Source organism: Trichosurus vulpecula, chromosome 1 (genome assembly GCF_011100635.1).
Source record: "Trichosurus vulpecula isolate mTriVul1 chromosome 1, mTriVul1.pri, whole genome shotgun sequence".
NCBI lineage: Eukaryota > Metazoa > Chordata > Mammalia > Diprotodontia > Phalangeridae > Trichosurus > Trichosurus vulpecula.
The window spans coordinates 61593655-61608058 of NC_050573.1; positions in this window are offsets into that span (position 1 = coordinate 61593655).

Consider the following 14404-nt stretch of genomic DNA (forward strand, 5'->3'; position numbering starts at 1 on the left):
AGACAACATGCAATCCAATATAGGTTCTACATATACATTCCTATTAAACATATTTTCACATTAGTCATGTTGTAAAGAAGAATCAGAATGAATGTGAGTAACCATAAGAAAGAAAAACATAAAACAAAACAAAAAAAAGAAAATAGTCTGCTTCGACCTGCATTCAGATTTCCTGGTTCTTTCTCTGGCTGTGGATGGCATTTTCCATCATGCGTCCTTTGGAATTGTTTTAGGTCCTTGCATTGCTGAGAAGGGCTAAGTCTGTCAAAATCAGTCAAGGAACACTGTGGCTGTTGCTATGTACAATGTTCTCCTGGTTCTGCTCCCATCACTCAGCATCAGTTCATATAAGTCTTTCCAGATTTTTCTTAGGTCTGCCTACTCCTCATTTCTTATAGCTCAATAGTATTCCATTTCATTTATATACCACATCTTGTTCAACCATTCCCCAATTGATTCCCCTCAATTTCCAGTTACATGTGGGTCCTTTCCCCATTTTTATGATCTAGAAGTGGTATTGCTGGGTCAAAGGGTCAAGTTGGACTTCTGACACATATCAGCTCCGTGACTGGGGCAAATCGCTTGGACTCTCAGTGTTCTAGTTAACCCTCTGTTCAATTGTCTTTGTTTTTGTTTTGTTTTTTAGCTGTGTTGGACTCTTGATGACCCCATTTGAGGTTTTCTTGGCAAAGATACTGGAGAGGTTTGCCATTTCCTCCTCCAGTTCATTTTACAGATGAGGAAACTGAGGCAAACAAGGTTAAGTGACTTGTTTAGGGTCACCCAGCTACTAAGTGTCTGAGGGCAGATTTGAACTCTGGAAGATGAGTTTTCCTGACTCCAGGCCGGGTGCTCTGTCCACTATGCCACCTAGGTGACCTTCTAAGACTGTAAATTGCAGTTTTGTCACCTAGAGAGTTCTCTAAACACCAATGACATCACCCATCTAGTCCCTCTCTTTACATATACCTATACATACATATGCAAGTTTTCTCCTCCATTTGAATGAAAGCCCTTGAAGGTAAGTCAGGCAGTCAGTCAGTCAACAAGCATTTATTAAGCACCTACTATATGCCAGGCACAGTGCTGAGTGTTAGGCATACAAAGAAAGCCAAAAAACAGCCTCTGCTCTCAAGCGGTCACCATCTAACCAGGGAGACAACATGCAAACGAGTATGGACAGACCAGATGGGTAGAGGACAAATTGCAGATCGTCTCAGAGGGGAAACACCAATAATAAAGAGAACTGGGAAAAGATTTTTGCAATAGATGGTGTCTTTAACTGAGACTGGAAGGAAGCCAGGGCAGCCAGAGGGCAGAGCATTCCAGGCATGGGGGACAAGCAGAGAAAATGCCCAATCAGAGCTGGGGTGCCATGTTTGAGCAATAGTAAGTATGCTAGAGTCACTGGGTTGAAGTGGATGTGAAGGGGAGAGTGGAGAGGTAGGAAGGAGACAGTTTATGAAGGGCTCTAAAAGCCAAGCAGAGGCTTTTATATTTGCTCCTGGAGGTTAAAGGGAGCCGCTGGAGTTTATGGAGCAGGGGGATGACCTATGCTTTAGAAAGATCAATTTGACAGCTGAGTAGAGGGTGGATTGGGGTGAGAAGAGACTTCGGGCAGGGAAATCAGCCATAAACTATTGCAATCGTCTAAGTGGCAGTGTCAGAGGAGATAAGGGGACATATTTGAGAGATGTTGCAAAGATAGAAATGACAGTGATGTGGATACAAGCAGTGCCCTAAGGGTTAAGTTGCCTTTTCTCTAGTTTGTCCTCTAACTTGGAGATGCCTTAAAGTTTCTTGATACAAAGGTACCCTAAGGGATGAGTTTCTCTCCCTGGAGCCCTAAAGTCTCTTCCCCTTATCTTGAAATGCCACCTAACTTACCGTTACCCTGGGCCATGGAATTCTTTCTCTCCACCATCTGGGGTCATAAAATTTCCGGTCTCCCTTATCTTGTGTCATTGGTTGTCCTCTACCTATGTAAGGCTTATCCTGTCCCTAAATCTCCAACCCCCATAAGAAACCCTAAAATCATCCTCCAGGCTGTATAACTTTTTGTCTATATACATCTGGTCCCTTTCCTACATCAGTGCCTTTGTTTTAGCTCCTTGCTAAATCTCAGGCCCGCTGCTTTTGCGTCAATAAAGCTCCCAATGGCTACAGAGAAGATCTAAGTGAATTCTTTCACATTTGGTGAACCAGCTCTCCCAACTCTGACATCATCAACAGGATATGACATTGATTGGATATGGGGGGTGGGCGAAGAGAGATAGTAAGGAGTCAGGATGGGATCGGGTTATGAGCCTGGATGACTGGGAGCATGACAATCCTTTCAACAGTGGTTGGCAAGTGTGGAAGAGGAAATAGCTCTGGAAGAAAGATATTGAGTTTTGGTTTGGATATGTTAAGTTTAAGATGTCGACAGAACATCCAGTTAGAGATGTCTGACAGAGGTGGAGATGTGATTGGACAATCAGCACAGAGGTTCAGTTGAGACAAATTGATCTGGGAATCATCAGCATCGAGATCATAATTGAATCCATGGGAGCTGATGAGATGGCTAAGTGAAATAGTATAGAGAGAGAAGAGAAGAGGGATACCCAGGACAGAACCCTGCAGGATACCCAGGGTTAGCAGGTATGACCTGGAGGAAAATCTGACAAAGAAAACTAAGAAGGTATCGGAATAGCTAGCAGGAGACCCAGGAAAGACTGGTGTCACCAAAACTCAGAGAGGAGAACATGATGGAGAAGAGGGCCAAAGCCTACAGAGAGGTCGCAAAGGATGAGAATTGAGAGAAAGCCCTTAACCTTGACAATTAAGAGATCATTGGTTACTTTAGATCAAGCAGTTTCGTTCAGGTGAATGAGGAAATCAGAAGTAAGACAGCAGAGAGAGTTAGGAAGAGTAAGAGGAAAGGCAGTGGAGAGCTCAGGTCTCCCTGTTTCTAAGCCCAGCACTCTCCCTGCCTTACCGAGCTGCTTGGTTCCATACTTGAGTCAATTTATTTATTTATTTATTTTTTGAGGCAATTGGGATTAAGTGACTTGCCCAGGGTCACCCAGCTAATAAGTGCCAGAAGCTGGATTTAGACTCAGGTCCTCCACCTAGGTACCCCCTCCTTTTTTTTATTTTTAAATCAACAAACAATAAACACAAAAGAATCATGCATTCTCAACGGTGTCACGATGAAGATATGATCTGCTGTGAAAAATGATTTTCCCAAGTCTGCCTGTTCTCTTATACTATCATCAAGGAGGTCCTCGTACATATGCAAATTACTTACAAAATCTTTTTGGGATTTTCACCTTCGAGCAATTACTAAGTAGGTACATGAGTCTGTGGTCGTGAGTGTTTTCTCTGTCATTGTTTTATATATCGATGACAATACCATCTGTGACTGCTTCCATTTTTTTTTTTTTGGAATCTTCCCTTTTTAAAGATATTTTGAAAACCAACATCAGCAGAGATTTCTCTAGGTCCAGCTTCAGTTTCCACCTTCATCTTCTTAAATGCCATTTCTACTTCCTCTTCAGTTCATTGGGTACTAAGGTATTTCAATATGGTGTTTACCCTGCCAGACATGATGAGAGGTGATCGATCCATCAGACTGGGAGCTCCTTGAGAGCTGGGATTATTTTTGTCTTTCTTTGAATCCCCAACGCTTGGCACGGTGCCTGGCATACATGAGGTGCTTAATAATGCTTGTTGACTAGACTTTGGAAATGCGTCAGATCTGTTCTATTTTGTGTCCATTTGTTGTCCACTTCCAATCTCAGCTATATGTAAACGAGAGGGGAGGGTAGAGGGTGGAGTTGCCTCATTCCACAGAAGTATTTTCTTTACCCTGGTAGTAAGGGTTAAAGAAAAGGTTGAAAGAGCTACTCAGAGTATACAACCTCTGAGTACAAACTCTGTGCAGGTGAGAGCTGGACCCAGCTGGTCCAAATTCTCTGATACACTCCAGGCCTTCCAACTTTTCTTTCTATACCCTGACCTGGATTTATTCTAACCCAGTGGAAGAATTTATAAACCCAACAATCCATAATTAATTTGGCTCATGTTCATTCTCCTTCTATTGAGAATCTTATCTTCCCATCTTTGCACAACCCAAAAGGACTACTTGCTCTATTTAGATTAGACTGCATTTTGCTAAGGAAATTAAAGTTAAAAAAAAAGTTAGGAGCAGAGTCTGCAACCTCAACTTCCTCAGAATCTTCACTACAGTGAAAATGAAATTAGCGGTGTTTGCTCTTAAAATGCACAAGCTGAAATCTCAGTTTCTCTCCTCCCAGTCTGACCTATGGGTGTTTCCCTGGGGCACCCAAATGATTTTTTAGGGAAGCAGTCTCCAGTGGGTCCTGCTTTCAAAGTCTCATGAGGAAAGGGAGAAAATCATCTTGTTGCCCATCCTTCTCCTTTTCATCACTACAAAACAGGGTGAGAGCTCTCCCTTTCCAGTTCTAATTACTGTTATATAAACTCCAAGTTGCCACTTTGGCAGGTCTGCCCCTGTATTCCTCAGCTCAGAAAGGGCTGCTGCCACTAGGTGTTTCAAATATAATTCTTGCAATGGTCTGACTTAATTGTAACTCATGCCAAACTTTCAGCAATCACCTTTTCCTTTCTGGCTTTTTTCTTTCTTTTTATTTCTCGTGTGTGGTTTATTTTTTATTTTTTTTGCAAGGGGGAAAGTAGGGCAATTGGGGTTAAGTGACTTGCCCAAGGTCGCACAGCTAGCATGTATGTCAAGTGTCCAAGGCTGAATTTGAACTCAGGTCCTCCTGACTCCAGGGCCTGTGCTGTACTCACTGCGCCACCTAGCTGCCCCTTTCTTTTTATTTTTCAAGGATAATGCTCTTAATCTCCCATTATCTTTTCCCAAAGTACAAATGAGTTTGTACTCTAAAATAGTTTGTCCCTGGCTTGCCATGTTGATTGAAAAGAAGATCAAGATTTTACTGGCTGAGGAGATTTCCGGATTCTTTTGGCATCTTCCTTGTGGTGACTTCTTTGATAAAGGAAAAAATAGAGAGATAAGGAGAGACAGAGACAGAAACACTGACCTGTGCATCAGGCCCTGTGCTGAACCCTAGAAATGCAAAGAGAGACAGAAACAATCCCAGCTCACAGTCTATATATCTAGCCAGGGAAATACCATACAGAGGCTGGATCCCTTAGGTTCGAGAAATGGTGGGGCATAGGGTAAATTAGGTGGCTGCTGAGGTCCCTTCCAATTCTCAAATTCTTTGTGACAGGAGAAAAAGACAAAGGTAGAGAGAATGAGAAATAAGAGGTGGAGGGAAAGGGAAAAGGACCTTCACGTACAAAAAAATATTGACAGCAGCTCTTTTGTGGTGGCAAAGATTGGAAATTGAGGGGATGCCCATCGATTGGGGAATGGCTGAACAAATTGTGGTATGTGATTATGATGGAATAGTATTGTATAATGGGAAATGATGAATAGGATGCTCTCAGAAAAACCTGGGAAGATTTACATGAGCTGATGCAAAGTGAAACGAGCAGAACCAGGGGAACATTGTACACAGTAACGTAACAGCAATATTGTGTGATGATCAGCTATGAATGACTTAGCTCTTATCAGCAATGCAATGATCCAAGACAATTCCAAAAGACTCCAAAATGGAAAATGCCATTCACATCCAGAGAAAGAACTGATGGAGTCTGACTACTGATCAAAGCATACTCTTTTCATTTTCTTTGGTTTTTTTTTGTGGTTTTTCTCTTTTGTTCCATTTCTTCTTTCACAACATGACTAATGTGGAAATGTTTAACATTAAAAAAAGAGATTTATCAGTATCAATAGATAATAAGACATAGCACTCCCTCACAATGGAGAGATCCTTCCCCCACCCCCTCCACAAACTAATGGTTCTTCTAGAGGAGAGATCTTTCCAAAAAGACCATAATAGCACTGTTTGCCTTGGAGGGAAGGCCCCAAAGAGGATGGAACAGAATCAGGAAGCTGTCCTAGGGACCAAACAGGGAGAAGCGGAAGTCCCCTAGGGTGAGAAGCTCTTAGACCCAAGCTGCCTGGGCAACCCCAGGGACTCTTGAGGTAGAGATGATATGGGATTGCCTAGTTCTCTCTTTTCCTCTTTTCTTTTTCTTTTTTTCCTTCTTACAATAACCATGAGAGAAAGAGAGAGAGAGAGAGAGACAGAGAGAGAGAGAGAGAGAGAGAGAGAGAGAGACCTTCAGAGTTAAGCCCCTTTCCCCTAATCTGGAACTGTTGTGTGTATCCCCACAAGGATAGCATGAATATTATTATCTCTATTTTGTAAGAAGATTGAGGTTGAGAGAGATTAACTAATTTGCTCCAGCAAAGCCCAAGACTTCTGACTCCTGGTCTAGGGCTCCCAGAGTCTAGCCTTGTCCCTGGCCTCCTTCCGCCTCTACTTCTTCCTAGTCTCTCTCCATCTTTTAGGTCTCTTTTGTTTTGTTTATTACTGAATTATTTATTCAATAATCATAATGACAGTTTACATAGAGCTTTGTTATTAAGCACCTGTCGCATGCCAGATATTGTGGTAAGCACTTGGATTATACCGATAGAACCTGAAAAAGTTCTTACTTTCAAGGAACTTATATTTTGCTGGGGGGCGGGGAGAAGCAGAAGGGTGATGGTGGAATATAATAGGTACAGAGATCATAGGGATGAGAGATTTCAAGCCAGAAATAAACCCAAGGGATAGGCAAGGCAATACTAAGTAATTTCAAATGGAGACAGCACTAAATGGGGGAATTAGAAAGGCTTCTTGAGGGAGGTGGCATTTGAGCTAAATCTTTGAGAGGCTAGAGATTCCAAGAGATGGAAGTGAGGAACAAGGGGTATCCAAGGAACTGGGCACGGCCCAAGCAAAGGCCCAGAGGTGGGAAACAGATGCTCCATACACAGAATAGCAAATTGGCCAGTCTGACTAAAATATAGAATATATATAATGGGAAGTACTAAGAAATCAGTCTGGAGACTCATGGAAGCTGATGATAGAGAAGAATAGAGGGTCTAGGACAGCACCTTGGTGAATATCGAGTTAGGGGACCTGATCCAAAGGCAATAGGAAGCAACTGAACAGAGGAGGGCCACGATCAGAGCTTTGCTTTTGGAATACCCTCTTGGCAGCTGTGTGGAGAATGGATAGGGAGTGGAGGTGGGGTTTGAGGCACAGATATCAACTAGGAGGCTGTTGCAGTAGTATAAATCAGAGCTAGATCTGACAGTATAGTAGATAGATCTGGTAGTATAGACCAGATATGTCTTGAAGGTAGATTCAATAGGGCTAGGTAACTAATAGGAAATGTGGGGTGAAAAAGAGTGAAGAGCTAAGTTTCACATTGGGGTTGTGAGCCTGGTTGACTGGGGAAGGAGGGTAGTACCCTTGACAGAAATAGGGAAAGGAAGGGGATAAGCATTTATATAGCACAACAATGGGTCAGGCACTGAGTTAAGTGCTTAATAAATATAATTTCAGTGGATCCTCACAACAACCCCGGGAGGTAGGTGCTATTATTAGCCCCATTCTACATACAGATGGGGAAACCGAGGCAGACAAAGGTTAGGTGAGTTACCTAGGGTCACACAAGTAGTAAGTAAGCATCTGAAGCTGGATGTGAACTCAGGTATTCCTGATTCCAGGCCTGATGCTCTGCCTACTGTGCCATCTAGCTAGGAAAGTTAGGAAGAGGGATACATTGGGGTTGGCAGGAGCGGGGAGATAATGGATTCTATTTTGGATACAATGAGGTTGAGTTGCCTATAGGATATCCAGACAGAGGTTAGTTGATGACATGGGAATGGACCTCAGGAGAGAGATGGGAACTAGATCATCTAGGTGGCAGTAGGAATGGAAAGTGTATTGGGTTTAGAGAGGACCCGAGTTTTAATCCTAGCTTTGTGACCCTGGACAAGTCACTTCAACCCTTTGGGCCTCAGCTCCTCATCTGTAAACGCGAAGGACTTGAATTAGATGGTGTCTAAGGTGTCTTTCAGCTTGGAAGCTACGATTCAATGGAATGCAAAGGCCTTGCTGATACACACATGTAATGGGTATCCTATCGCTTGCCTTCTCAACAGGGAGAGGAGGGAGAGAATGTGGAACTGAAAGTTAAAAATGGATGTTAAAAATAAACATAATTCTAAAACACCAATGATATGCAAAGAGAGGATGAGTAAATGCGTGGGACCTGATGAGGTCACCAAGAGAGAGTATAGAACCTTGGGGTACACACACATTAAGGGGATCGGACTTGGACAATGATCCAGAAAAGGAGGTTAAGAAGGAATAGTCAGAAAGGGAGGAGGAAAACCTATGTCCTCTCATACGAAGAGAGCAAGGTCACAAAAACCAAGGGAGAAGAAAGTAGGAGGGTGTGGTAGACAGTGTCAAAAGCTCCAGTGAGGTCAAGAAGGATCATAAGATCATTAAAGGTCATCTAGCCCAACCTCCTTATTCTAACCTTAATTCCCTCATCTGTAAAATGGACTTTGAGGCACTGGTTACACTTGTATTGGTATTCTCAGCATTAACTCACTGGACCTTCACAGCAATCCTAGGAGGCCAGTGGTATTATATTTCAAATTTACAGTTGAGAAAACCAAGGCAGACAGAGATTAAATGATTTGCCCAGGGTAACAGAGCTAGTAAGTATCTGAGGTTAGATCTGAGTTCAGGTCTTCCTGATTCCAGGTCCAGCATTCTATCCATTATGCTGTAAGTTGGCTAGAGCAAATCTGAAGGTAAAATGAGGGAGTTGGCCTTAATGGCCTCTGAAGTCTTTTCCAACTCTAGATCCTTGAGATTAGATGGGCTGGGACTGGAAGACACATCAACAGTTTGAGCCTTAACTCATTGGACCAATCAAGTCTCAGGGACAGCTTCCACGCCTTTCAGGGGAAGCTGTAGCCTTGCCTACATGGTCTGGCCCTGTTGGAGATTTCTTCTACCACAGGAGTGAAGTATTTGAGAGAAACGGAAGCGGGGGGTGGGCTACGGTCACAGAGGGAAAATTCAGGGCTCTAGATTTCGTGGCTGAAGTCAAATGTGAGTTATGAGGGTTGAGAAGGTGGAAGCCAGGGTGTTTGAAGGGACATCGACGCGTATATTGAAGTCCTCCAGTGTTGGGCCTGGGGATGAGATGGAGGAGATCATGGAAGTACTGGGCACTCAGGTAACAGAGGGAGAATAATGTGGTCAGTAAATGCCACCAGGATCTGGCTACAGTTGTATGTCTGGATAGTGTGGAACTTGAAGGTTCCAGAGTGATGAAGAAGGAGGAAGATATGGAAGCGACTGTGGGGAACAAGGAGTGTACCTGCTTTACACTATTTCTGGTCCAGTGTGTGGGGGGGGATGAGAGAAGGGGCATCCTATATGAAAGTTGGGCAAATCAGGGATGTGGTGTCTTTGAAGAAAGCTAGAAGGTGGCGCAGTGAGTAATGCACTGGCCCTTGAGTCAGGAGGGACCTGAGTTCAAATCTTGACCTCAGACACTTGACACACATTAGTTATGTGACCTTGGGCAAGTCACTTAACCCCAATTGTCCTGCTTTCTCCCCTCCAAAAAAAAGATGGAAGTAGCATGAGACTATTTTTTAATAAGTTAATTTATTTATTTTTAGTTTTCATCATTCACTTCTGTAAGTTTTAAATTTTCTCCCCCCTCCCCCTCCCCAAGACAGCATGCAATCCAATATAGACTTTACATATACATTTCTACTAAACCAATTTTCACATTAGTCATGTCGTGTAGAAGAAATAGAACGAATGAGAGTAACCGTGAGAAAGAAAAACAAAAACAAAAAACAAAAAAACAAAACAAAAAAAGAAAATAGTCTGCTTCAACCTGCATTCAGACTCCATATTTCTTTTTCTGGATGCAGATAGCATGAGACTTTTAATATGAAGGACAGGTTGCTAACAACTGATCGAGGGAACACAATGGAAGGGAAGGGCAGCTGGGGATAGGGATGTAGACGGGTAGAGCTACAGAGGATGAGGAAGAGACAGAGGAAGAGGTGGCAATATGGCAGAAAGAGTACCGGGCCTGGAGTCAGGAAGACTTGAATTCAAATCCAGCCTCAGATGCTTACTTACCTGGACAACTCACTTAACCTGTCTACCTCAGTTTCCTCAACTGCAAAATGGGGTTATTAATAGCACCTACCTCAAAGGATGCTTATGAGAATCAAATGACATTTGTAAAGCCCTCAAAGCACTATTTAAGTGCTAGCTGTTATTATCATTATAAGTGAGAGGGAAAGGGAGACAGTCTTTGACTCAAGATTCAGAAAGATTTAGAGACGAGGAGAAAGAGAAGAGAATGGGACGGGATGGTTGGTTGTCATACCATCACCAGTCAGTCAACAAGCATTTATTGAGCACTTACTGTATACGCCAGGCACTGTGCTAAGTGCTGGGCACATGAAGAAAGGCAACAACAGCCCCTGCCCTCAAGGGGGAGACGACAACTCTGTACAAATGGGTGAGTCACTCTGGCCGAGGTCACAGCTTGGATGCTGGTTTGATTTAATTTATCACTTTCTCCCGGGAAGGACCACAGGTTCCTCCCAGTAATTCTGAGAGACAGGGCAGATATTTTCATTTCCACTTCATGGAGGAGGAAATTGAAGTGGAGAGAAAGGAAAAGACTTGTCCACAGTCACACAAACAAAAAAGCATCTGAGCCTGAAATTCAGAGCCCTTTTCTAAACATCCAGCTACTTCTCTACAAATAGCGTTGCCTCCTACACGTGGGGCTTTGTATGGAGTAAGTCTGGGGAGAGGGATGCACCAGGCCTCTTCCTGCTCTCAGGGAGTTTCTGGGCCGTGGGAGCACAAAATGAGGACCAAACTAACCATAAGAAAGAGAGGGTGGGACAAGATTCATAAGAGGAAGGGTTACAAAGTGGTGAAGGCAAAAATCCTTCCTGGCTAGAGAATCAGGGGAGGCTTCCTGGAGGCAATTCCACATCAGCCAAGCCTGGAGCGATGGGGAAGATTGGATAAACTGAGGGGTAAGGCAGATTGCAGGTGGAGAGACCTGCCCCATCCAGATGAGCAGGAAATCCTCCAGAATGTGCTGTTTCTCAACCGTTGCTCCCTCCAGTTCTTCCTGAAGCCCCGAGGGTCTCCTCACCACCATCGCTAAGACCCCTACCCTACCACTATGCCTTTCATCTGCTTCCTCTTCCTCAGAAAAGTCTTATAAGTCTTATAATGATGACTCCAGGCCCAGCAAGCTATCAACTATGACAGCTAGCTGCTTAAATACAAAATCATGTGGCTGGGGCAAGATTTTAGAAGGTAAGGAAAGGGTACAGTTTATACAGGGCCCTCATGGAGCTCCCAAATGTGTAAGAATGAAATGAGAAAATTTGAAGCTTAAGGCCATGGGTGACCGGATGTTACAATTACTTTCTATGCCCTGTGCTTCTGCCTTCCTCCAAAGCATCCTCTCACAACAGGCTAGGACAAATAGGCTTCTTAGTTAACACATCTCTCTGTTAGGCCCACAGCCTTCTGCAGGCTGGTTGTAAAGGCCTCTAACTTGCCCTATTCAACTGAAAGCCCTCAGCCCTCACTCCTAACAGAATTAGGGCAACTGAATTCCGTCTGCCCAATACTTCTCACTTAATCCTTTGCCTCCTGGAAGAACACTCTGATTGCTTTCCACTTGCCAACCTTTCATTCCTTCTCTTCTTCCCTTTTGCTATTGTTAGTCATTCAATTGACTCTTCAGGACCCTCTGGACCAAAGCCATGGCCCTTCCATCCTCCACCATCCGTCCAAGTCTGTCCAAGTTCTTGCTCGCTGTTCTCATGACACTATCCATCTCATCCTCTGTCGTCCCCTTTTCCTTTCACCTTCAATCTTTCCCAACTTCAGGGTCTTTTCTAAATGAGTCCCATCTTCTCATTATGTGGCCAGTTTAAGCTTCGGCTTTGTTATTTGACTCCCAGTGAATCGGCCAAATTAATTTCTTTAAATATTGACTGATTCGATCTCTTTGCTCTCCAAGGGACCCTCATAAGTCTTCCTCAGCACCACAATGTCAAAGCATTGATTCTGCAGCACTCAGCTTTCCATATATAGACCCTCTATCACAGCTATATGTTACTACTAGAAAACCTATAGCTTTCACTATATGGACCTTTGTCGGCAAAGTGATGCCTCCGCTGTTTAGTTATGCTGTCCAGGTTTCCTTCCGAGGAGCAAGGGTCATTTTGTGGCTGCAGTCACCATCTGCAGTGATCTTTGAACCCAAGATTATAAAATCTGATGCTGCTTCCATTTCTTCTCCTCCTATTTGCCAGGAAGTGAGGGGACCATTTGCCAAGATCTTACGTTTTTTTTCAAATGTTAAGGTCCAAGCCAGCTGTTCCACTCTCTTCTTTCACCCTCATCAAGAGGCTTCTTAATTCCCAGTTCATGCAAATTACCCCAAGGCTTGGAGTAGCCTCAAGATGGCACTGGAAAGACAGTCAGCTGGCTCAATCCTTGCTGAGGCCATGAAAGCTTATGTCCATGCAAAGTGAGAGAGTTGGACTGGATGTTTCTGGCTTGAAATGCTATCGATGTCTTGTGGGAGAGGGCCCAGGAAGAATCTACTCTTCTGGAACCCCAGATTTGTCCCCAGCCTAGTTTCTTCCTGGGTCAATGTCTTCTCCCTGAAAAATCTGGAACCTTCCTCTGGCAAGATGCCCATGGGCCTCTTCTTCCTTCAGTGTCTGGTTGGCAGCATCACTTCAGTCATCTATGAGCACATAGAATTGAAAGCTGAAAGAGACCTCAGCAGAGACCATTTAGTGCAACCCCTCATTTTATAGATAAGGGAATTACAACACAAGGCGGTTAAAGTGACTTTCCCCAAATCAGAGAGCTAATAAGTGGCAGTCAAGATTGTGAAGCCAGACCTTCCATTTCTAAATCCAAAATGCTTTCCAGTACCCTGCTGGGACAACCCCTTTACTAGTCGGTTTTCAGGAGCTACCTAGGGTACTCATCATTGTCTTGCCAATCTGGTGATGAGCCTCTCTGAAATTAGTTATGCTGGTCCTCAGGGGATTGACATAAAGGACTATTGGCCAGACTTTGGGTTTTGGCCTTGGAGGGCCAATTTGGAGATACCCTGTTTCCCAGAGCTAAGGTACAGCAAGCAGGTTGCGCCCCGAGCTTGGCATAACAATAATCCTTTGCATTCTGGATGATCTTACCCTCTGACAAAGTGTATTGTACCAGGTGTTCATTCCCTCTATTTCGCAGGGACCTGAGAGGAAATTCCCATCATGTCTCTGACATGCTCACAATCCCTATTCCTTGTACTGTACTCCTGTTCCCGTCACAGAATTCTGGTTCTGTACCCCATAGAGCAGTTATGACCCCCAAGACTTGGGACAATACTGCTCCCACAGGACCTAGGGAACAGTAACTGAAGATCTAAAAACGATTATGTGGTAGACCAGCCCACTTATGTATATAAGCGTTGCTTGTACCCCAACATGTTAAGCCCTCCTTCTCAGGAGTGAGGCTTCTTTGCATACAAGTCATTGCCTTCACTCTGAAATAAATTATACAGCTACTTTGTGTTCTGACACACCTGCCTCTAGCCTGCTCTGTTCTCCTCTGGCCATTTCCAGGTCAGCGACCAGTCCAGGACGGACTTCGAAATTCTGTTGACCACCCAGAGTTAGCCTGTTTTAAGTTGATGCTTTGGAGGAAGGCAGAGACACAGGGCATAGAAAACAACTGCAATATCTAATCGCCCATGGCTTTAAGGTTCAAGTTTTCTCTTTTCATTCTTATACGTTTGGCAGTTCCATGAGGGCCCTGTATAAACTGTATCCTTCCCTTCCCTTCCCCAGCTTCTAATGTCTTCCCCAGCCAAATTATTTTGTATTTAAGCAGCTTAGCTGTCATGATTAATAGATTACCGGGCCTGGAATCAGGAAGTTCTGACCTTGGATCCAGCCTCAGATGACAGTTGTGTGACCCTGGGCAAGTCACTTAATCGCTGCCTGCCTCAGTTTCCTTAACTGTAAAACGGGGATAATATAGCATCTACCTCCCTGAGATTGTTGTGAGAGGATAATATTTGCAAAGCTCTTTTGCCAGCTTCAAGGTGTAATATAATATTAGGCGCATAGTAGGTGCTTAATTAACGCTTAACCGTTAATTGTATCCAGCTCCCTCCCTCAGGTCCAACACGCATGTCTTGAACTGCATGTTTACAACCAGCCTTGGAGGCTAGCACTATTATCCCCATATGACAGATGGGGAAACTGAGGCTGGGGAGATGTTCAGTCACTTACCCTCAGGCACGCAAATAGTAAATGTTGAGCCGGGGTTCAAGTACACCATTCAGTTGCGGTTGCTTCTCTCCC